This window comes from Anser anser (assembly GCF_964211835.1).
Source record: "Anser anser genome assembly, chromosome: 1".
Taxonomy (NCBI): Eukaryota; Metazoa; Chordata; class Aves; order Anseriformes; family Anatidae; genus Anser; species Anser anser.
In genome coordinates, this window is record NC_139720.1 from 23,858,589 (window position 1) to 23,884,897 (window position 26,309).

Here is a 26,309-nt window from a genome sequence, read left to right on the forward strand (position 1 = left end):
GATAAATTCACAAATGACAAAATAGCCAAAATACATGGTTATTTTACAATCATTAAGGTCAGCTGCCATTTAGAATTAATGTTTTACATTGATTTTAAGTAATTATTTAGAAGAATAATTTAGAAATAATGGTTTAGAAAATAATAGTTTATAAAATCATTCTAAAATTATGATAAAAATATACTCTAAGGCAAAGAGTCTCCTACGATAAAGGATGAAGATTTTTTCAATATTAACATATATTCATGTCATTGTTCCACAGTAACATGCTACTGCACATTACACAAACATTTTAACACAATATTAATTGGTAAAAGTCTTGAAATTCTAAAATTTGTTCTTGTCTGGATTGATTTTTTTCACTCGATGTGCTTGTAAAAGAAAGTATTTTCCTTCATGGAAACTATTAAGCCAGCTTTCTGTGTGAGATTGCATTATACACAATAATGAGACCTTTTAGGTCAAATTGCTGTTGAGATGCATGGTAGCTGTTTTCAAAAAGCCTTTGTTGTTTCAGCCCAAGCTATACACTGCAAGGCTCTGCCACTTCACCTGTAGCACTGTTTTTCTCTCCTGTAACATTGCATCTTTGTGGTACAGGATCCACTCCACAGCAGCCTTATGGACAGAATCCTACCCTGCAACTTTACCGCCTATCTTGTGGTCTAGCATCCATTACCGTTGTCAAATATGAATTTCCTCCCAGAATAAGACTTTTGCTGGCTTCAGTATTAAGTAAATAAGTGAAATAATTCTCAAAACAGGAAGGAAACATTGCCATGCTTGGTTGTAATGATGTTGTGGGACAGAATGAAAGTTGAGAAGCCTGAGGAGATGTGGAAATGGCTCTGCAGGGGTATGGGAAACAAAAGGGAGGGAAGAGGAACTATGACCAAACCATTCTTCACACCTCATTAACCTACTAGTTTGTCTCAGACATTCAGCAACATCCCCTCTGGCTTCTATCATTAAACTATTTCTTTCAAAGCAAGACTTGCAGTTGCTGGTACATAAGGTTCCCATCCCCACAGCAAGCCCAACAGGGGTCAGCAAATTATTCACTCTGGTACTCTGGGGCTTCTCTGTGGTCACTGCCCAGCATTACAAACAGCCTCACTGCCCGCTGAATGTGTCAGTCCCCTGCTGAGACTGCCAGCAAAAGTGTTAGTTTTGTCTGTGTGTTTATGATGTGGACATCTGTCCATTAGCAACTGGAGAAGAGCCCCCAGTGTCACGCCCCACAGCTGCCGGCTCATCAGCAGACACTAACAATTTCCAGTTGCTACCGAATGAGCTGGATTCAACCCAATAACCTGATGCTAAATGTCTCTGTGCTCCTCCAAATCATAAGAGTGTGGCTGTTAGGTGGCTCTTGATTTCACTCTGATATGACACAAACTGGAAGGTGTTCCTGCTGATTGTGGGGCATCAGGAGAAGATAAAAAAGAAATAAAAATAACAATAATAATAATAAAAAAACAGGAGAGCCACAGCTGGCAGCTAATAAAAGAGGAGATGTCTGAAGCCAGATGGGAAGAGAAGCTGGTAAATATATGCAAATACTCTGCACAGTTTATATCACTGAATGCTACAGATATAAAGTCGCGTATGTAATGTGCAAAGGCAGAAGTGGCCCAAAGCTTTTCAGCAATGTAGGCAAACCTGAACTCTGCTGCCTCAAGAACAAAGAACAGAGGAATTGAGTTTTCTCCCATTATTAATCAGTGGCAAAATTCCACTTTGTGACTTTGGCAGAATGGTTTGCAATGTTAATTACACCTGGTGGACTGACGGGAAGCAGGGGGCTGAGCTGAGGATGTGGTGTCTCCCTTCCCTTCTCCCTTTCTCTCCACACATCCCCTGCACTCCAGCCAGTCTGACCCCACTGAGATGAATCCTTCTTCCCTGGTACTTCATCTCTGTGGTGGTTTTACTCAGCTGGGCAGCCGAGCTCCACCACAACCGCTCTCTCACTCCCCCTCCTGAAAGGGAAAGGGGGAGAAAATAGAATGAAAAGGGCTCAAGGGTTGAGATAAGGACAGGGAGATCACTCAACAATTATTGTCATGGGCAAAACAGAGTCAGCATAGAGAGATTAGAGAAAGTTATTGCCTATAACTAGAGGACTAGAACACTGAGAAGAGAAAACAAACAAACAAACAAAAAACAACAAAAACCACCTTCCCCCCATCCACCCTCTTCTACCTCCTCCCCGCGAGTGACACAGGGGAACAGGGAATGGGAGCTGTGGTCAGTCCCTGACGCTTTGTCTCCGCCACTCCTTCACAGTCCCTCTCTGCCCCTGCTCCACGTGGGGTCCCTCCCACGGGATGCCGTCCTGCCCGAACTGAGCCTGTGGGGGCTGCCCACAGGCAGCAGCTCTTCAAGAACTGCCCCAACATGGCTCCGTACCACGGGGTCCATCCCCCAGGAGCAAACTGCTCCAGCACGGGTCCCCCACGGGCGGCAGCTCCCCCCAGACCCCTGCTCCTGCGTGGGCTCCTCTCCACGGGCTGCAGCTCCGGCCCGGGGCCTGCTCCTGCGGGGGCTCTCCATGGGCCGCAGCCTCCTCCAGGCCACATCCACCTGCTCCACCGGGGGCTCCTCCACGGGCTGCAGCGTGGAGATCTGCTCTGTGTGGGACCCATGGGCTGCAGGGGGACAGCCTGCTCCACCAGGGGCCTCTCCATAGGCCGCAGGGGAACTTCTGCTGCGTGCCTGGAGCCCCTCCTGCCCTCCTGCTGCACTGACCTTGGGATCTGCAGGGCTGCTTCTCACTCCTTGCTCCCCCAGCTGCTGTGGTGCAGCAGCTTTTTTCTCTGTTCTTAAATCTGCTCTCACAGAGGTGCAAACAATGTCGCTTATTGGCTTGGCACTGTCCAGCAGCAGGTCCCTTTTGGAGTTGGCTAGAACTGACTCTTATCTGACATGGGGCAGCTGCTGGGCTCTGCTCAGAGGCCACTCCTGCACCCTCCCTGTTACCAAACCCTTGCCACACATACCCAGTACAATCTCTCAGCAGAGGAAGGCATGAAGGCACATGTAAACATTTCTCAGTAACTATCCTGTTACCCGCAGTCACAGGTCAAATCCTCCCTTTCACATACCATGTCACCTTTTCCTAAGCTCACCCTTCAAGGAGGTGCTCTTCTCTTTCTCTGTTCCAGCACAGTTCAAGACCACCTCCAACCTTCCTTTCTCCAAAGTGCCCACCATAACCCTCACCTCCCCCAGGCAGAAGGACTGGCTCCATAATATCTTTACCCACCAGCTCTGCCATAGAGTCTGTGCTCCAGTTTACATCAGGATGCTCTTTTCCATCAGCACTTCACAATATGGGGCTTAATCCCATAACTCACTCCCTTTGTGGAGGCTACCGTGTCCAAATTGAAATATTATGGAGCTTGTTTCTGCAACCCAGAAGTGGAGCAGAAGAAATGCTTCAAACAGGCTTAAGGTCTCCTTCCCTTCTTTTCTGTAATGGGTTGCCTATGATCTCAGCACTGGCAGGAGCTGGAGTAGACACCATGCAAGCAGGACACAGCTACCAGCAGCAAGGCCACCACTGCAGCAGTACTCTAAGTGTTCCTGTGCGCTGCCCTCACCTGAAACCAGACCTGGGCAGCGTTATAGCCCTTGCAGATAAGATATGGGAGCTCTGATCGCTCCAGCAGTTTGGCTTGGCAGCACATATGTTTGGCTTGTCTTGGATTTTGCTTTCCCAGCTTATTGCAGATAGATCTTTGTCACATGACTTTGTCATTATTTACCATACCTTTCCTTTGGTCATGATTTTCTAGATATTTTCCTTTGTACATTATACAGTACTTTGTTAGTTCCTGCCTAAAGAATTCAGACTGCTTTTTGGAGATCTGTGCCAAATCTCCGCGCAGGCACCCCACAGGGTCTAGCTACTCATAGAGGTGGGCCATCACAGCAACTGTCACCTGCGTTCTCTTCTGCTTGACAGAGCCATGTTAGGTGCTAGTGAAGCTGTAGGTCTTCCATTTTCTAGGCCCTACTGGTCTGAGGCTGTATGAGAAACCAGGGCACTGGGGAAGAGCCACAGAAAACAGTGCACTTCCCTATCTTGCACCAGAATGGAGGTGACATACAAAATCAGGGATTTTGGGAGCATATTGTGGTTTAAGCTGGGACCCTTCCTACATATGCATAAACTTTCTGGGTGGCAGTATCTCCTGAACGATGGCAAGTCAGGTTGTCTAAACACTAGAACCCTCTGTTGTATTGCAGCAGCTCAAGTCATTTTGAAAACTTCCACTGTGCAGTGTGGCATTTGACTATGTCCGCGTCATGTAATGGAGCCCAAAGAAGATTTTCCTTTGTGATTTCCAAAAAAGACAGTTTACCTATGTAGCACAACACAATGCAGAGGCAGAAGCCTGGGTCCTGAAAGCATTAGAGCAGACTAATACATTTCACCTTTTCACCCGTAGCATTGTTCTAATTTGGCACAGCTCATTTCTAACGTGTGGACTACTTTTAGGACTTGAGCTGGTCTCTTTGTGGGACAGTTCAGCACTGCATCTTCTGAGACTAAAAGCCCCCCTGGATCAAACGGGCAGGATTCTGTCCCACACACAGTTCTGCAGAGCATCTATGCTGGCGCTGCCTCTGTGGAGCTTTTCGTTTGGGCACAGCACCACACTTCTGCAGTTATCATTTTCCCTGCTGTGGGGCTGACGCGTTTGCATATGCAAGGCTACTTCTGACTCGTGCTTCTCTGTACAAGCTGAAGAAGTCCTTTGATGGGCAGCACAGCTCTCCACTGGCAGGCTTCCCACAATGTGGTTTGCACTCTGTGCCTTCTAGGACTCAGATCTAAGCTTTTAAAGAAATTATAGAAGGCTCTTCTTCTTTTTTCATTTTTGCGTAACTAACTAATTTTAGTTTTGAGAATGACATAGTTAATTTACATTTGAATCTTTCTAAGCCACTGCCAAGCTGCCATGACAATAGGCACTATATAAATTTGTAAATAAGAATTTTCTTATTTACCTGATTGCCTTTCATGTCTCATTGTCTTTCATGTCAATCTATGCCAAAGCACTTTCAAGTTATAACTTCAGATGTGGAAGCTAAAAGCAATCTGAGTGAAATGGTTTTATGTCAAGAAAGATATATTCCTGTGTATTCTGTGTACATATTGAAAGCAGCAGCTTTAATAAAGAATAGTAGACAAAGAGACACCATTCCCTCACCCAGCCCAACTGCAAAAAGGTTTGGGAAACTAAACTCCAGCTTAAACCAACAGCAATAGCACAAGATGCTTCTGAAGCTCACCCAGTCCCACGTTCTCACTGCTGAAAGTCACTGCATCGCGCGTAGCTCTAGTGCATCTATGTGAACTTACACCAGTGACCCCACATTCATTAATACAACAGATGCTTGGGGTTGTGTCTTTACCGAGAATAAGCCCACTGGCCTATTCATGCCCACTGACATGAATATCTAGAAAGTGATCCCTTCCCCATGGACTGGCTCAAAGCATATGTGCAAAGAGAGGGAAGCAGATGTCCTCACCGACCTGGCATAGAAAAGGAGATAAACCACCATGGATCCTTTCCATTGTAACTAGGGAGTTCAAAGAGCACTTCATAGTCTTCCCTAAACTCACAAATCCTTGTTGTTTAGCATACTGGACAACAGTAAATCCTGCTTCTCACTCTCACTTGCCAGACTTTACTTTTTGGTGCCAACATGAATCCTGCAGGCCTGAACTTTTCCCCCATTAGGGAAACATAAACTACCTGGAAGTTATTTGTGTGGAAGATATACAAAATTCAAGTTAATATTCTCCATCCTCATAGTCACCAAGAACAATGTGGGGTAGAACATATCACTTAAGATACTGACCAGCAATAAACCATCTTTATTGAATAATACTGACCTCCACCCCAAACACAGAGACGTATCACTGCCCCAAGCAAAGATACATGCAAGGCTCATGAAAGACAAGACCTTGTTTCCTGACTGTTGTTTTGTGACAGGTTGTGTCTGTGTGTATGAACAGGCAGAATGACAGCAGAAGACGAGGAAGGAGCATACCTGGAAATATTCCCCCACAGCTCTGGCTGGGGTGACCACAGGTGTTACAGTTGCCCACTGCCCTTCCATCTCTCGTCTGGAAGTGCTCTACGTGTGCAGCAGAGATGGACAATACAGATGTGGGCAGCGCTGCTTAGCCAAAATCATCTTCAGCTCTATCTCACCTTAACACAGCAGGTCCTGGACTGCAGCAGTAGCCAGAACAAGGCATACCAGCACTGCCACTACACATTTCAAACTGTGAGAAACAGTATTTAACCAGTCAATGTGTACCTGCATAAATTTAACTGAGAAGCCTATGGTTGCAGTTTGGTCTTCTGCTTTATTTTTTTTTAAATAGACTGGAATATTCTTTAAAAAAAAATCATCAAAAAATTCCCATCCAGCAGTACTATACAGTGTGTTTGATTGATAGGTTTTTGTTCTCTTCACGTTTGCGTGTATTGAACTCGATTTGGAGTTTGATCTCAAGGATTTTCTTCTGAGACCTTCCTGCAGTTAAATTAGTTCTTTTTCCTGAGCATTCAAAACTTCCCTGCTGAGTCTGCTTTTTTTTTTTTTCCACCCTGCCTGTGAAGTCAAGGAGAGTAAAAACTCATTAAAGCTTTGCCATAACTATTCATGCACTGGAAGGGTGTTTCGAGATGTAGGTACTAAGAGATCCTAATTAATCTTTGCCCTGTTTTAAGAGAAGTTCAGGGGCTCCAGAGGCTTCTCTCTCTATTAACATTTTGAGTTTATTTTCCTGCTGCTGTCTAATACATCACTTCTGCAGAAATCAGAAATAGATTACTATCCATTTATAACATCTGTACAGAAGAATTCTGTCTGGCTTAGACTTCACCAGAGGATATTCCTGATTTGTTTCTGCCAGAAGAGAGGAATCAGACCCAAGGATTTTTCCTTGTGATTTCTGTATCAAGAACTACATCACAAGCAATTATAAACCCAGTCTGACAAGGTCTTTATGCACTTGTAAAATAACTTTCAAAAAAAAAAATTAAATTAATAGGAATCTCTGTTCACTAGAAGGCTTGAAGAAACAGATCCATCTGTCACCTTCAAAAAGAAAAAGAAAAAAAAAAGTCCAATTTACTATGCCTGCTGAGAAAAGTGCTAATTAAAGCAGGTCATAAATGCTTTTTGTCAGGATGACTACCTAAATTTGAATTTTAAAAATAAATAAATAAATAAAACCAACACAAGGTTTTTCAGGGAGGCTGGGACAGGAGGTTGCTTACCACCCGGCTCCACCACCAGCGAGTTTCCACACCTTCTAACACAGTTGGAATGTGGCCTTAAAGAAAATCTGCATTATAAACTGCCTCTGAAGTGTTTCACCTGCTTGTGAAACGAATTTAAATGACTTCTGAAAGCTGCAGAGGTAGCAGTTCATTTGGATTGCAAAGCAGTATAGGAACGGTAAGTGTCTTCCCAGGCTACCCATCTACATATTAAAGGCATAAAAAGAACTACTTGGAGTCATAAAGACCAGTGCCAAAGCAAATTCAGGGAGACCCATGGCAAGTGAAATGGTGGTTCTGGGCAGCAATGTCAGCGTTCAGGGGTTATTTATCATACAGAGTCCCAAAACATTGTTGTACGTTATAAAAATTACTTTACACTTCAACCAATTGGCGTTGCCCAATATTTTTAGGCCCTGAAGGAATAGCTTTAGGAAATTGCTGTTTCTGTGAGACTTTCATATCTAGACTGCATTTGATTTCCGATAGTTTAATTCTTTGCAATATAAAATAGAATTACTGGAGGGTATTTTTGATACTCTTCAACTAGGCATTTGAGAACCATTACAGTTTCTTCTATGCTTGACTCTGTTCTACAATCGTCTATGTAAAGGTGATATATGAACTTCTGGAATACTTGTATAAAACAGAGTGAAACAAATTTATTTCCAGTTCCATCTTTCAGACCCCTACATGCGGATTTGAACTTGCCAGCAAAACCGTCTGTAATTCGATCATTATGAAACAAACAGAACATGAGAGCAAGACAGAGACTTAGAAGTAAAAAAGCTTTATGTAGGATTGTTGTAGATCATGTTTCGTCAACACAGAAGGAAGAAAAATCCAAAAATCCCCCAAAATCCACTGAGTAAATCATCTATGACAGATGTTTCTCTGAACATAAAGGAAATGATCAGTTTACTGAGAAAGAGGGAAGATTTTGCAACCTGGGGAAATCCTGCAGGAATTTCACCACGAGTGCTATATCAGCAGTACATGCATGTGAAAGCGGCATCTCTTTCTCTCCTGTCACATTACTCTTAAATTCATGCACTCCCAGATAAAAGAGGAAATTGATAATGGATGAGAGTTCATTAGAGTCTCCTGTTTCTTAAACCTTTACTGTAGGACTTTATTATAGTAGTAGGCCTTTATTAAGGAAAGATTAGGGAAATCATTCATTTTCAAGATATTTCACAAATACATCTGAGCCCCTTCATGCAGTGAAGGCTGCTATAGTACACGTTCTAAGTGGAATACTTGCCTCCCTGATCTGCGTTGTTCCACTGGACCCTCCGCCAGCAGCACCACAAAGTCAAACACTTCGTATTTCCATAGGATGCACAACCATTTCACTACAGCATTCAGTAGACAACCTTTTATTATTTATTTATTTATTAGTTCAAACAGTTTTATAACTGATAATTATCTGTGACCCAGTGCTGGATATCTCAGGAATAGGTTTACAGTCAATTAATATACATCTTGCTCTGGTTCTGCTTCACTGCCTTAAATACGTGCTGTAGCTTTGCATAGTTGGAGGTGTTTATATGATGGATGCGAAAGCATGCAGCACTTTATATGCAGCACCAGGTGGGAGAGAAAGGTGAGTCTTGCCTCATGGTCACTCTGTAAGAACTTGTCCAGATCCACTTTCTGTAGGCTGAGTCTGCGTCAGCTTCTTTGGGTCAGAGTAACTGTCGTGAAACCAAAACATGGCACTCATTTGGAGTATGAGATTATTAATTTACAGCTTTCTTTTGGCCTAGAACAGCTTCTTTTTACTTGTAAATTTTTCAATACTGGTTAGATATGAGCAGAAAGATTATGCTGAAGTAATTTGTTGAAAAAAAAAAAGGAAAGAAAAATGATCAGGAAAACACATTAGTACCAGAAAGATGTAAAAAAGCCCCCAAACTGAGGGAACAAAGGACATTTATTTAGTCTTTAGACGGGAAAAGGAAAATGTGGCAGTTTTAATAGGTGTGAAAGGGGGGAATGACTAAAAACAGATGAAGAAATGGAGAGCTGGGAGATCTTTCAAAGAAGCTATAGTTATAAAAAATCGTAACTTTGGAAAGCAGGGGATAATCAGATGATCTCCAAAGAACCTTCTCAGGAGTCTGTTCTTTGAATTTTGCAGTATTTAAATGTGTCTGACTTCAAATTATTTTCTTTAGGTTGACTGATACATAATGCCTTTTAGCTACGGGTATGTCAGACAACATAATAATTCAAGAGATGAGACATACCACAGGACTGACTGCTAGATAAAGCCTTTAAAGGCTGTACACTTTCTCATTGAAAGGCAGTGTAGAGATATGGGGACCAAAGTCCCCATTTCCAAAGCTGCCTACCAGTTTCTGGTGACATATATTTTTTCCAGAAGCAGTGAAATCTCTTTACCCTTCCTTAGTGATTCGGAAATTTTAATCAGTAGTCTCAAGATAGTTACTTAGACACTGCACCAGCCAGAATAAGTAGGTTTAAAAATACAGGCCCATGATTTTTTTTTTTCAATTGCCCAGGTGAAAACATCAGCTTCAAGGTCATTTGTTTCCTCCTTGAGCAAAACCAAACTTTGAATTTCTGCACACTGCAGCCAGTAACACTAGAATAAGCTACACTCTAACTTCATACTTGATCATCATTCTGCCACATCTCAGACCGCACAAGCCAATACTAAGCCACTTCTCCAAGGCTGGTTTGTGTAGCCTCATGAGGAATTTCTTGGCATAGCGGCCAGTTGTTCATACTTGCACAAACTATGGTTACAGATTACTAGGACTTTTAAGAAACTTTAAATGCTTAAACATGACAAAAAATAGCACTAAAAATCAATTGCAAGTATTGTTACCAAAAATAAGTGATCAAGGCTTAAGAAATTTGAAATCTTTCTGAAACCTGTAATCTTTATTCCATGTTCAAGCAATACTGGTCCTTTCTCCATCCCTTCTCTTTAAGGATTCAAAATATCTACAGTGAAATCTATTTTTTTTCCTTTGTCACAGCATCACAATTAAGTTGAAAGCTCAGTTCCATTCTGCTCTGCTAATATCTTAACTACTCGATCTTAACTACCTGCTACATTACATAATATTAGCATAGTGACTGTTTAGCTCTCTGACATAAAAGTTACAGCACAGATGAAAGTAATTGAGTTAATGTCAATGAAGACTGAGCTATTTCCCCACTCTTCTGGCAAGTCAGAGCCTAGTAACTTTGAATGATGCTCACTGAACATTACAGGGAAGTTTGCATCCTGCTGCCTGTTTTATCCTACTGGATAAACTAAAAGATCACTACAGTCTGTTGAGCTGCCAAATTGATACTTTCCTTTATCACTTAGGAAGGGATTTCTCTCATCTGTCTTAAAGTTAGGTGCCTCCTCTAAGATATTTACTCCAAACACTCTTTGTCATTGATGAAAAAAGACAGGAACTTTTAGAGCATATTTCATTGTGTCTATCTATCTGTTACCATCTAGTAGATTTATCTTTGCCAGGATATCTCTTCTCCCTCTGATGACTGAGTAAATTATGGATGCATAGCTGGGCCCACAGACCTAACAAATAAATGGTTAAAATTGTAAGAATTAGATGCTATGATGCAGTTCACGCAGGTAACTTCAGGCATTTTTGGCTGAGGTGCCTACTTGAGGAATGCAGTCATCCCAGATTCACCCTGCAGGAACCTCTAAGCCTCATCACCAATCCTGAACGCAGGTGAGGGGGGAGGAATCACCCTGCAGAAGTGTCTGTCTCTCTCCATTGGCTGCAGATGGTACCTAATGAGAGCAGGCCTCTAATTAGTGTAGGAGAGGTAAGGTATGTAGATGAATTCAGGCCTAAATAGTCACTTATAACACAGAAAATGAAAAGTAATTTCTCTCCCTCAGAGATGGAAGCACTTTCTGCACTATATTGCACTACTCAGGATGTGATAAAGGACAGTGTGATTATCATCGTAAAAAATTACTCGGTTTGAAAATCAGTGCCTGGTCTGAAGGTGTGCTAGGGACCCACTGTGGCAGAACTGTATATTTTAGAGGCTCACCAACATTTTCTCCAAGACACTACATGACTGAATACTTGATGTGTAGCCTAAATATCAATAAAATTGTATAAATTCTAATAATTACCCACTTGAAAGGGGAAAAGCTACAAAAGAGTAAAATGATAACATGGATATTAATGCCTTTTCCAAAAAAACATACAGCATTAGACAGCTTAATGAAAGCACTACCTGTACCAAGTTAGCTCTAAAGATGCCCACTATATAAACAATTATTACCATCTTGCTGCAATAATACACTGTACAAGTTATTTTTATAAAGAACAGGTATAGGACATAGGCATGCTCATCAATAGGGTCTGAGAAGCAACCAGGGCGGATTCAGCATTGAGTGACCCAGAGAAAATGAACTCAGATACTACTTGCTTCAGGAGTTCATGCATACAAACATACACACACACAAACCCCTCAGCTTTATTAATTACAGCAGTGGGGCCAGAAATGTAGTTTCAGAAAATCAGGAATGCTAACAGGTCCTGAGAGCTCACAAGCACCATCCTCAAGCACTTGTTCATTGCCCAGTACCATAGACTAATGGAACAGCTCAGAACCAGTTTACATCAGAGACTGATTACCCAAAGACAGACCTAAAATACTTTGCAAGCAAAGGAACCACCCTTTTAAATTAATTTATTTTCAAAAATAAATACCAAAGCAAACCAAAGTAAAGGAACTTCCTGTTGGAAACCCAGTAGCAGATATTGTCCTTATCTATATGGGCGGCTGCCCTTCCACATGTCTGGCTGTGAGGTGTGGGTCAATGCACACGATGTCAGCCGCTCAGCACACAGGAGGCAGGGGAGAGGAGCCAGCAATTCCTCCGTCCCTTCTCTACCCCACCATAGGTAAAAGCATTCAAGGGAAAATTTTTCCTAGTCTGCTATCTATGCCTTTTCAGCATGTTTGAAAACATGACGTACATTTGCTGTGATATACATTGTATATCCCAATGAAAAAATGCATCTACGAAACAGGGAGAAAAATTACCCTTTTTTATTATTCAGCTAAGCTATAAATTGCCATCTGGAAGCCGGACTCGTAAAATGTAGCAAAAGAGGTAATGACAACAGACAAGCCCAGGAAGAAAAATTGTCTGCACCATCCTCGCTGCTCCCAGACTGGGTGCCATATCCCAGCAAGGTGCAATCCGTCTGGGAGCCGTGGGAGCACGCATGGCTCTCTGACGGCAAATTCTGCCTTTAAAAATTAACTCGCTACCCTGGGTTAACAGCTGGCACTTAGCAAATAGTGTGTATGCTCTACTGATTTTACCTCCTTTATGGCTTTCTCTGTGACTGCCCTTGAGTTAATGGTTACATCATGCGTTAGTAGGATGGTGCCGCTCATTCATTTCCCAACACGGTGAGCGCTGTCACGTGCTGGATGTTAAGTACGTCTCAGCCAGCCTAAGTCCTGTGTAATTAACTTTGGCCCAGTGCATGGAAGCGTGTTTGACAACGAGCATCGTTCTCATCGGTTCTGCAGAGGGAGGCAGGGAGGATTCAGGGGGATGATATGAAACAACCTGGCATCTTTCTGCGGTTAATAGCACTACAGTTGTGAGGGAATGTCTCTGCGTTGCACTGCAGGGATTAGAAAATTGCAGAATGAGTTGTGATGGCCTAAAATGCATCAGTTCTTTTCGTTTGCACCCAAAATAATTCAGGCGATGATAATTTACACAGTAAATAAAATATTTTGTATTTTCTTATTCAGAAACAAGGCGACTGATCGACTTCTTTTACTGAAATTGTCAAAGATATTGAGGTTAGTGACATTCCTTTCTCTGAATATAGCTGTCAGAATCTTACAGTGAGATGAAGTTTAATAGGTCACTTGGTCTTTTCCTTAGCAATGTATGTATCCCTTACTTCACATATTCTTTTCAAATATTTCTCAGAGCAAAATTCAGCTTACAACTTTCATTTTACCCTACTATTCACCAGACATTCCCTCCTTTCCTAGGTTGATCCATTGACTTTTCTTATAACCTTTGATATCTACAGAGATTTTTTAATAGTCTAGGATTTTGTCCCCTTTTACCACAAGTCATTGTGTAATCAGTCATATTTATCTTATTTTTTTATGTATATGGTGATTTCTTCAATTCCTTTTCATGTTCTTTTTTCTCCAGCTTGCTTATAATGCTTAATGTATTTGTGAGGAAGGGTCCTGTTTAGACCAGTGGGCAATATTGCAAATGCTGGGATATTGTTTCATGAGATCACACTGCTACATAAAATTTAGATTTTTTTTTTCAGGTAGATGGCTTGCCAGCCACTGATATTTGTTATTCTCTCTTAGTATTTCTTTTCCTAAATACTTCTCTTTCACTGAGCCAGTGCTTTATGTTATTTTTCTCCAGCTATCTTTCTTTCCTTGAGGGAGAAGGATTTTTCCTTCTCTGTTACCACTAAGTTTACCCTATTATGCCCACTGGCCTATAAAACTTGAGGAATTTACTACAACAAATCCCCTGAGAACAGTTACCAACTCAGAAAATGTGCTCCAGTGCCCAGCAAATACGATTTACATATTCAGTGGCTCTTACTGTCTCCAAGGGAAAATCAAGCAGAGAGAGGTCTTTTCTTGCTTTAGTTTGTGAATAACTCTGAATTTGTTCATGCAAGGGAAACTAAAACATTGCAGAATAGAAGCAAAGTTTGAAAAAAAAAAAAAACCAGCACCCTCTGATACCAAAGTTTTTCTTAATAAAGTGGAAAGAAGAGAACTTGGCCTTATGTGGGAAAATTCAACGAACAGTTCAGAAATAGGATGGGAGGGAAAAAAGAGGCAGACAAATGGTAAAAATTATAGGTTGCTAATAGAAAGGAACAAAGAAGAGAGAATAACTTTAAGTAAATATGTTTATTTAGTCCATTTACTAGTTTCTAAAACAAAAACAAACAAAAGAACCGATAAAATGCCTTGCCTGAGAAACTGATCCTGTGCCAATAAAATTAATGCATTCTTTTTCACTGACTTTAATGTGAGTAGGGCCAGGCTGTAGATCTAAACAAAGATGTAGGATCTAAAGAATTTAGTGGGATGGGGCTGTTGAGGTTGCCATGAGCTGAGCAAGAGGATCACTTTGTGAATGGATCACAGGAGCAATCGCTCTACAGTGATGCATTTCTGTGGTGAGACTTGGAGTGAAAGTATTTTCAGGAGCCACAGGAAGGCAGTGTGTAACAACTTGATTGTGGTTTTGAAAGCCTCATGTCGAACATCTGAGGAAAGGATGGGTGGCAGCTATCAGCTCTTCTACCTGAGCTCAACTTAAGAGTTGGTCAGAGAGTTTTCAGTGGCATGTTATTTTCGGGCAGAAAATGTTGACTTTTGACCTTTTGCTGACCTATAGCATTTTGATTGCTATAATGTAAATGACTGATACAATATAAATTTGCATGTAAATAATCACGGGGGTGTTTGACATTTATAACATTTCTGTCTTCAAAGTGGAGTCAGCCTCCTGTGAATGCCCTGCAGGAACTGCAAAAATGGAATTTAGGTCAATAGATGATGAGATGTGTCAGGCAGCAAAATGCCTGAAGCTACAGACGTTCAAGCAACTCTCACAGCCTGCGTTGGTCCCTGCCCCTGGGTGGGGGTGCAGGGATGTTTGCTCTTTGAAGCTTCTTTCACAGCCACAACAAGGGGCTACCCAGGATCCATGACCTCCACTTTCAGGCACAACTAATGTGGGCAGCAGGCAACGAGGTCCTCTCTCTCTTTTTTGGCTGCCCTGTCTTAATGGCCCAGGTGCTCGGATCACGTATCCAGGGTATTTGGTGTGACCCAACCTGCAATTACATTCGTGTCCCTTCAGAGGAACTTGCAATCAGAAGGGGTACACACACACCCTCACCATGTTTGCATACAAAAGGGTTGCAGACAAAATCCCTGCTCTTTCCAAAGAGTAAGATATTTTGAAAGGGTCCAATTCAAAGCTGCTTGAACTCCTTCTTTCTGGTTCTGCCCTTTCTGACTCCTCTAATATTGTCATTATCACATCTTTGTCCTTATGGAAGAGTCTAATAGGAACTCCACTGGTCAACAGTGTGTGATTTACATTTATGGAGGGAAGTGGCAGGACACTGGTGTGTAAAAGCCCTCCAACAGAGGTACCGAGTGGCTGGCAGGTATCCTGGTGCAGGGGATTAAACGAGTTGTCCTGTCCTGCCCATCACCAGCGCTCACTCTGTGCTTTCTCCATCTTCAGAAACCTGGCCCTGCCAGCCTGTGCTCCTGGGTAAGCCGAGTTCTCTGCACAGCTGTGATAACCATGAGGGGTCTGAATGCAAATCTGTAATGTAAAGATTGCTGCACAAAGAATTCACAGTATTACTGGACCCTTTGAAAAAGGTTCCTAACATTTGGCCTAAATTTTTATGTTGGATCACCATATTTCATAACATAAAAATACAAATTGTTTTTCCCAACTTGTAGCCTGGCACTCATTTTTTATTTTTTATTTTTTTTGCAAAAATGCAGTTATATGAATTTCCATGTATTTTTCAGTTTTCTAAAGGGAAGAATATATTTTCTTTCAATCATCATTTTCCCAATTTAATTAGTTAACATTAATACAGATTTCTCATTATGTAAATCAGCTTACAAACCCATTAGCTATTGTGACTTTTGTTGGTATTCTTAACTAGCTTAGTCCTGCAGAACAGACTCACACAAAGTTTTCACCACAAGAAACAAAACCTTATTATACCACTCACCTCTCAGGGATATATTCCAGTCAAGCACAATTTCAGAAGCAGCTGTGTTTGCCGATGGGTGAATGTCTATCACTGAACTCAGCTGGATAAAACCTCTGGCTAGGGAATATGGAGAATTCTGGCAGAATTAAAGCAGTTGATTGAGGGAGAAAAAGAGTTTTGCTGAAGCAGTGGGGGATAGCAATGTTTTGTTGAGTCTTGCAGCTTATATGTGGTAGAAAGGAACAGCTGGCTTGTGAACCTTCGAGTAGAAGTTCTTTGAGGTATCTGCTCTTTTGCAGTGCAGAAAACTAACAGCATTCAAGCCCCAAAGGGAAAAACCTTCAATTCTGCCCAAAGCCAGTAAACTTGGTATTTGCTTTTTGACCTTTTAACATGACAAACTTTCTATGTTGCCTAAATTGTTGCTTAAAGTATAAAATCTGAAGCTATATACATAACTACTAATATTGGGAAAAAAAAAAAAAAAGTTTTCATTAATAAAAGGAAATTCAGAGTCCTAAATATTCAGAAGCTTTGATCAGCTTGCAAAAAGCTATCCAACAGTAACTGAAACTCTTCAAAGTTTCCTGAACCAGGCAACTTTCCCAGGTGAGGTTTTCTAATTCAATTTGTAGTAATTTCTCTGTTCATGAGTTTAGTAGGATCGTCACATGAAGGATTTCTTGTGGTATTTGTTGCTATTTCTATTTCCAATTTAAAAGGTGAAATTGTTGCAAGGTGCGTTGACTGTGACAGGCAAAATAAAAAGAGAATTCTCTACTCTTTTTCCAAGAATTCAAACTTAGCATTTTTTAGGGTTTGGGCAAGGATCACTGAAAGGTGCAGGTCAGTTACTGAACCCACTTCCAAAACCATAGTTCTTACTTTAATTTGGATGTTATTTCCCATTCTTATTTTCAGTGCTGTAATCCCTGAATTATCATTATCAATATACATTAGAGTGGAGGGAGTAAGGTTTAGGTCCTAAGAACTACTGAAGCATTTAGGCTGAAAAGCATTTCAAAGACTGAATTCTATTTAAATCAGCTGGAGCTTGCTGGTAAAATACATTCTTAAACATGTCCACAGTGTAAGCATTAGAAAAAAAAAATAGCACCCTTGCACGTTTATTTGCATTCTAAACATCTCTGGCTTTAAGATGTCAAACACCCTCTGCACACGTCCAAAAGAGCAGAGGATATGTAGCATTCTGCAGAACATGTCTAATAAATGTTTTAAAGAGTAGTTTGAGTTTACTGTGGAAGGTTGAATTTAAGTGTGGGAGGTAGAGCTGCTAGAAAAGCTGCTTTGCATTAAAAAAGTGGTACTACTTTTAATAAAATATATTTTTAAGATGTATAAAATTATTCAATTTTTGCCCATCATAAAATTTCAGTAAAAAGAGGGGAGAAAGTTGGAACAATATTGAAAGAGTCTGGAAAAAAGTTTGTCAGTTGAAATGACTTTTCATTTTCATTTTGATTTTGTATTTAGTTAGAAGTTAAAAAGCTGACGGCAAAATCATCTGTTGAAATGAAACAGCTATAAAAGGATTTTTTCATTTCCTGACTGAAGGAAAAAAAAAAAAAAAAAAAAACACTTTTGAATCTCTCAAGTGATAGCCAGAGAAGCATCTGGGTTACATTATCTGAATCCCTTGGAAATAAGAGGGCATAACTGCTGGAAAATGCAGTTGAAAATTAAGCTCTCACACAGTTGTTCCTAATCTCTCTCCTCTCCTCTCCTCTCCTCTCCTCTCCTCTCCTCTCCTCTCCTCTCCTCTCCTCTCCTCTCCTCTCCTCTCCTCTCCTCTCCTCTCCTCTCCTCTCCTCTCCTCTCCTCTCCTCTCCTCTCCTCTCCTCCTCTCCTCTCCTCTCCTCTCCTCTCCTCTCCTCTCCTCCCCTCCCCTCCCCTCCCCTCCCCTCCCCTCCCCTCCTCTCCTCTCCTCTCCTCTCCTCTCCTCTCCTCTCCTCTCCTCTCCTCTCCTCTCCTCTCCTCTCCTCTCCTCTCCTCTCCTCTCCTCTCCTCTCCTTTCCTTTCCTTTCCTTTTTTTCTCCCAGGCCTTGCACATTGCCTATGAGAAACCCACAGGCAGAAGCCCTGGGTCTGCCCTGGCTCTGAGGGTCAAACCTGCCCAGCAGCACTGACATGACCCTGAGCAGGAACAGATCTGGATCCTCCACTGGTGTGCTCCTGTGCTGCTGATGGCTGGTCACATCATGGCCAGAGCACCTCCCTTCAGGATCTTAATCTAGGGGAAAAGTGACTGAATTCCGAACCCATAGGTTCCTACACTGCCTGTTCCTACTTGTCTTCCTACTCATCTTGTTAGGAAAAGGAGGAGTTACATTTTAATTAATGAAATTTTATTTATGATTTAATAAAAGAAAAAAAAACTTGTATTCTCACATCTAAAATCTTGCTTTGTTGATTGGATTTATCATAGAATTGCAGAATCATAATTCTAGAATCTATGATTCTATGAATCATAGAATGGGTTGGGTTGAGTTGGAAGGGACCTTAAACATCATCTAGTTCCAACCCCCCTGCCATGGATAGGGACACTTGCACCAGACCAGGTTGCTCAAAGCCCCATCCAACCTGGCCTTGAACACCTCCAGGGACAGGGCATCCACAGCTTCTCTGGGCAACCCATTCCAGTGCCTCAGCACACTCACAGTAAAGAATTTCTACCTAGTATCTAATCTAAATCTACTCTCTTTTAGTTAGTATCATTACCCCTTGTCCTATTACTACAAGCACTAATAAAAAGGGCCTGCTTACGGGCTCTTTATGCTGCTTACATGTTGAACTAATAGTAACAAGTTTACCAGAACCTATGCCCCCCCCAGCATACTGATAAACAGGGATACAACAGACCTTGTTCTGACATTGTAAGATGCTTTCTTATTTTAGAAACAGATGTAAATACAGCAGAAAAACTATTCTATTTCATAGATTGCTCAACTGCATAAAAGATGATTTTATTACCTTCATATGAATATTTTCAAGTGAAAGCACTTTCTTTATTGCATGTGCAAACACAATGAGCTGCCAAAGATTAACGGGCTCTACCACGTTGTACTAATTGAGTTTGTCTACTCGCCAGCATCACATTCTTTCCCTGACTTTGTCTCTTTGAGAGAAGAACATGACTTTTTGGAATCTTCCTACCATTACCATTGTCAGTGATTTAGTTGGAAGATATCATCTTGACTATGTGTCAATTCTGAGAGTTATTTTCTATATTGTATCACATACTTATGTCTGTTAAGTAGATATTTTACCACGTACACTGCCAAACCAGTGGGAATTAATGTACACAATAAAATTCAGACACCTAGTCTTGTTATCAACATTAACGTTGTTAAGAGCAGGAACCAATGCTATAATGTTTATAGAAGGCCTGTCTGTGTATGTGTAAATAAATTTGACAAAGAGAGCTATATATTTGTGAAATGATGCTCAGTATCCTCCAGAACAATTTTTAGTAAGCTCTATTCACAGAGTTCAGCTGTTTTTTCCCAAAGGGAGCAACGTATATTTTGAGTTACTTGCTATTTCTGTGCATAAAGATCCTGATTTTTTTTTTTCTGGCTAGTTAGAATACTTGAAGCTTTGTGCTAAAATGTGCAAAAACGGAGGGAACTGTGAATAAACAAATAGAATTTCATGGCTTTTAAGTGCTAAGTGATTTGGAAGGTTTTCTAAGCCTGTCAGTGGAGATTCCGTGTGGTAACTACTCACTTGCTTTATTTATCTCGCTACTAAAGGAGGTTCCCTCAAATCTGTTTTAATTTTCCTTGTATTTTTCTTTCTCTACATTCCTGACCTTTCTCTATTCAATCCAAAATTAAATGAGACAGATATTGCTTTAGTAAATATGTAAATTCCAGTCAGACAAAGAAATTTTGTTAGGAGTAATTGGTGATTGTATTTCTACAGCAAATCTCATGAAGATGATGAATTAAGCAATTCTTTGAAAGTGAAAAATAATCACAGACTTTCCTATGACCACAAAATAAGGATAGAAGCAAGAGCAGTTTCAAGAGATCTTAATCCAGCACTTCATCCATGTTTGCAAATGTGTTACCTGTAAGTTTCAAAACACTCTCTTGACCTGCCTTTCTCAAAATAAACATCCAGCTAGCAAACATTAGTGGGAATTTAGAGAACCTGAGCCTCCTTCCTACTACACCAAGGTTTTAGGAAAGATACATATGCCACAGCTTTATTGCTATTGCTTGCAAAGCTTCTCATGGCATTGCTCATCTCATGTCTGCAGCCCTTATTTTCCATATCTTGGTGACCGTTCCACAAAAGGAGTTGAAACACTTCTCTGTCACGGCCCTGAGGGTACTAATGGACTTTCTGCCCCTGCCTGCCCTCCCCTGGGACATCCCTCCTCTCCTGCCCATGCCCCAGTACCCCATTTCGGCTAAGGTCAAGGCTGTCATTTCTTACCCCAGCAATCTTTCAGGGGTGCCAACTTCTCCATCCCTGTCCCTGTCTCTTGTGTGGACCCCTTGGACCCACACCACCATCTCATCTCCGGCCCCATCTCCTGCTGCTTTTGACTGGGCTCCCTGAACAACCCCTGGACCTGGTGTATCACTTGCCTTGTCTGGGGCAATTGATGGATCCCTGTTACCAGCACCCAGGTCTGCCTTCCATGTCCAGCCCCCATGGGACTGCACCCTTTGGTGAGGGCATAACCTGTGCTGGGGTCACCTCAGCTTTGAGCTGTCCATCTGTCATAGAGATGCTGGCTCTCACAGTCCCCTGATACTCTCATCTTCGGCTTTCTGTTCTGAGCAACTACAAATAGCATCACATAATATGTACAAAAGCTGTCTATTTTTCCCATCACTGTAATGATTCAGCAAAATAAACTCTTATTCTTTGCACGACTATGTGAAGATTCACCAAGCTTAAATGTACAGTAGGCCTGGGTTTAGGTCTCTGCTCCTAAACAAGATCAGCAAACAAGTCTTTCGGATGAATTGCCTACAATACTAGGTTGTTGAATAAAATGGGATACAGTTGGTGTTTATCAAGATTAGCTGGCTCTCCCTCAAATGTCCAGGTATGCTCTAAAATGTCCAAATATGTTCTAAAGACACTTAGCAAATCAGCATCTACAGGTCATATAGTTGAGAATCCTAGAGAATCCTACCAAGCCGTAAGTGTGAAATGAGTGTCCAAGTAGCCACATGTCAAGAGGAGTCAGCTGGTGATGAGACTTGAATTGAAAAGCTTGATGTGCTGAAGGAACACAGTGGTCTAGAGAGCTAGGAAATATCTGAGCAGAGGATTTTAGGAGTTTGGTAACATCTGCATACTAGACGTAAGCATCTTATCTATGATTGCTACCAGTGCACTACAAACCATCTTTGTGAGTGTCCCAATGGATAAGGACAAAGCAATTTCTTGACTAAACACAAATTTATGCCTCAATTCCCCCCCACCCCCCCACCCCCCTGAAAACAGTGTAAACAGTTGTAAAAACACTTGGTGATGACCCACTTGTCTATTTACAAGCATCTAGGAACTGCCCTGTTCTATCCCAGATATCTCCATGGGGTTGGCAGGTATGACACAGGATGTACAAGAGTCCTATTTCCCTCTGGGGCAGCAGCTGAAGGCTAGATGGGATACACCTGAATCCCACCCTTAGCTTAGGAATGACCCAGCTCAAACAGTAGCAGGCTTAAACCAAAATAAGCAAATACATGCAGAGATTTTACCTGGTTCTGATGAGATCTGCTGCTTACAAGGCTCTGCAGGAGAGAGCTATCAGAACTACCTGTTCCCAAGTTACCTTACCTTTATACTGGCTGGCGGATATCCAGTTCTCCCCGTCCTTCCTTAAGTGGCACGGAGTGAAGTTTGTGGCACACCACTTATGCCCACATTCACTTGTTACAGCATGTACTCTTTGGCAGGGCAAACAAAGCGATCCTAACCTCCCCCGAGCGTTTGAAATCAGGAGGAGGTGAGGGCTCATGGTATGCAGACAGAAGCACTCCATGCTTTGTAGAAACACAAGTCCCTAATCAGAGATGTAAAGACAATGAAAACTGAAAAACTCTGGAAGCTTCTGAAGTGTAGGCATGAATATGAAGCCCAAAGGACAGCCTAAGGCTTGATGTGTGTTTGTACTTCTTACTGGAGTCTTCTTGAACTAGTGCACTAGGCCTCCACATTCAAGTTAGACACCACTCGCTGAAAAGCAATATTACATAAAAGCAACGGGGATATTTGGGCAGCCCTAGTATAGAAATATTTTATTTCTGATTACTTATAAGGACTGGCTGAAGTCATTTGGTCTGTTCAGCCCAGAGCAGAGCAGGCTGAGGGGAGGCCTCATGGCGGCCTGCAGCTCCCTCACGAGGGGAGCGGAGGGGCAGGCGCTGAGCTCTGCTCTCTGGGGACAGCGACAGGACCCGAGGGAACGGCATGGGGCTGGGACAGGGGAGGGTCAGGCTGGGGGTTAGGGAAAGGTTCTGCACCCAGAGGTGGTCGGGCACTGGGACAGGCTGCTCAGGGCAGTGGTCACAGCACCAAGCCTGCAGGAGTTCAAGCACATTTGGACAATGCTCTTAGGTATATGACTTAACTATTAGGTTGCCCTTTTGTGGGGTCAGGAGTTGAACTCGATGATCCTTGTGGGTCCCTTTACACTCAGGAGATTTTACAACTATTATACACACCACATCCAGCAGAAGCAGTGCAAAGCTGTGAAGAATTTGTAGAAGTCTTGCTCCTCAAGAGACAACTGGGTGCCCAACTCTGTGAGTATGAATGGGCTACATTTCTCATTCTGTCTCCCTGGGTAGCAAGCTAATTGCTTAGATTGTGGATCCTGTTGCAGTGCTGAACAAGAGCCCCACAGTCACCCTGCACAGCATCACCAGCTTCCCAGGCTCCTGTGCACAGCCTCGCAGCTGCGAAGGGGCTCGGAGGCAACCAGAAAGCCCAGTACTGGAAGCCAGCAGTGGAACACAACATTACCAGGGCAAATAAAGTTGGGAAAAAAAGCATATATATATTTTTTTCCTATCAAATCATGCTGGGGGAGGGGAAAAAAAAAGTTTTGGATGCATTGTTTAAAAAATATGTTTAAAAGTGAAGTCTAGAATAAGGAAAGGTGATGTCGCCTTTCTCTTTTCAATCACCAGATAGGTTTACCTTATTTTGGAAGTGGTCCTTTCCCAGGAGATACTATAAAAAGTCATAACTCCCACTATCTTTGATCATTTCTACATTATCAAAGCTTCTGCTGAGCAAAGAAAAGATCAGAAAGGTTATCTGGCCACGTTTTTCAATGCAATGAATTGATCAATGCTACAATGTCTGTTTGAGAAACTAGGCGATCAAATTCCTCTAGGCAGGTTTCAATAAATATGTGACTCAGTCCATGACCCTTTTCTCTCTGTATCCAATTAATATTTTAATGAGCAAATTTTCTTTGAAGGTCCTCTTGAGGAAAAAGCAAATTTTATTTGAATGGAGAGAAAATCTCTAAAAAGTAAATTTTATATTTCTTTTTCGATTAACAGTTGCCTTGGAGCTTGGTTGAAATAATTTGATTGATCCGGTCAGAGTTATCAAGTCACTCAGAAAACCTAATAAAACTGTGTATATTATTCATTAACCTATCCTGAAAAAGGACAGCACATAAAAATGTAAAGATTTTAATGTAAAATTCAGGTACTGCATTATATTCAACAAGTAGGCAGACCATGTAAATAAAGCTTGTCTGCTACAGAAAAAGCAGATTTCTCTTTTGGAGGTTTGGTGGCACTATAAAGAACTTTCTTTTCATAGCCTGTAGTTCCTTTATGTTGATTTCTGTGTATGCAGCTACAAGCTAGCCCCAACCAAATGCCTACCTTCATAAATGCTGTCACTTCTTCTATACTCTTTATTTTGCCAGTCAGCACTGTAGGGAATGTTCCACATAGAGAAAAGCAATGGTAGATTTGCAGGAGTTAGCAAATACACCAGCCAAGATGTTTTCTGATGGCCACCACCAAGTAGCTCTGCAGCTCACCTATCAGTGCTACACCCCTCCAAAGAGTAGAGAGGGCCCCAGAGTCCAGCAGTCACACCTCACCCTCACCCTCCCCTTTCCTCCAAAGCTTTGCACTGCTCAGACAAACCAACTGGATGCAGCTCGGGTACATGTCGTGGTCATTCCTTTTTCTGCCTGGAGCTCACCAGCACCTGAAGGGTGGCAGTGTGCTGAACCAGGGTGCAGGTAGACCGGGGTGCTGGCAGTCCTGAGGAGCACACCCTGCTTGCAGCACCACACCCAAAACTTGCCTCATCAGTGCTGTTCACCACTGCCCTTGCTGCTCTGCCTTCAAATCCCACCACAGCATACAATGCTACCTCTACCAACCTGTGATGTAAATGGGTTCCTCCAAAGCTCTAGCATCTGCCAAGATTGCCCAGGAATGGTCACGCTGATGGTTCATTATAAAGCTCTAATATGTAGTTAATGACAACAAATTTTCTGCAATGCCAGTTGGTATTTTAATAGCCTTAATAATAGCACATATTAGTGGCATTATTACTTGCTTGTGTTAACACCCATCTTCACTGCGCTATGCCAGCAGTAACTGATGAGTGCACATCCTAGGAAAATCATCCGCCTGGAGCTGACTTCTCAGAGTAGGCCTTTAACCTCAGGGAAAAGAAATGTGAGTTTAGGATGGGTAGAAGAGAGATTTGATGCTCTTTTGGAGTTACATAACTGCTTCCAAATTCTGCTGATGCAGAAAGCAGCTTAAAAATAGATAATTCCCCTTGGGTTATTGCTGTGCCGGCTGCTCCAGACTCAGCCAAGAACAGCAGACCTGCTGCACAAGCCAAGCTGCCAAGAGGTAGGAATCCAAGACGGGGAGATGCCAGTGTGCCATCTCTCAGATTGTGTTTTTTTATCCATTCTGCATATGACTGGAAAAGTTATTAGCAAGAACAGATGAGATGACCAGTATTACTGGGTCACTATATCAGTTCTGGGGTGTCCTATGAGCAGCTTGCTAGCAGTCTCATATATTCAAGTACTGGGAAAAAGTAGGAAACCAGGCCTAAGATTGTTTTAGGTCTTCTATTTGGCCTTGAATCTTCTGCTTTATCCAAAATATCATGTAATCATAGGCCTAATCTATCAAGTTGGCAAGATAAAACTTTAGGACTGTCGACATCAGAAAGAAAAAGAAAGACAGATTCTGTAGCTTCCTGGTGAGGTCAGCTCCTGGCAAGTGCTATAACTACAAGGCTGCTGCTCAAAAGAGGGTCTTCAGCACCTCTAACAGGAACCCATACTCCAGTGATGCTGTGGACTCCTATCTGGGGAAGATGTTGGCCAGTTTTGTGCTGAGCACTTGGTTCAAGTTCAGCATTTGTCTTCTGGCTATTTGCTATGTGCTTTGTCCACACACTGAGCATTAATGTCCCTGCATCCTACACAGATCATCTTTCACTGGCACCATGCTTCTTCCTGTGTGTGTTTAGGAGTCTGGTTAGGATTAGAGAGTTTGTGCTAGTTTTAGACACTCTGTTTTGCTAAGTAATACCTATCTCAACTCATAGTAGCTCTCAGGATGATGACCAGTTTGACCCAGTCACCCAGGCTCCTTCCTTTGGCTCTGTGTTGATAGTCAATCCTTTGTTTTTCTCTATCCATCTGCTGAGAGAAATGGTCCCAGCACACAAGTCCCACATGTCTGTATCCCCATTTCATGTTCTTCCTGGTTCCTTCTCCCCTGCCCTGAAATGCCTGTGAGGCCATGGCAGCTGCATCAAGCAGAACCTGCAACCTCTACCTGGGCACCACTAAAACCATTGAGACAATTTGCTTGGCAAAAATTCCACCGGAAAAGCCGAGGACTGAATTGGCAGCTGAATGCTATTTTTCACATACCAACTGATTTTTTTTTCCTATTGATTGGAAATTAGCCTGTTCTAAAACACTCAGGGTCAAATTCCCAGCTGGCGTAAGTCAGAGAAGTCCCACTGACGTCTCTGATTTATTTTCTAAATGGTTTAAAAATTCAGCAGGAGCTTTAAAATGCCAATGTTATACATCAAACAGCTGGCTAAAACTCACAAATTTAACATATTTTCTATAATGCTCTTTGACATTAAGTATTCCTTATGGGCTACTACAATAAATACAAGCGCATAGAGAGAGTATTCT

General features: G+C 42.0%; 1 protein-coding gene across 1 annotated transcript in view; it reads left to right on the forward strand.

Annotated features, from left to right (window-relative positions):
- Window positions 1-26,309, forward strand: part of POT1 (protection of telomeres 1) — a 629,477-nt gene that overhangs the window by 501,398 nt on the left and 101,770 nt on the right. The window lies entirely within an intron of this gene.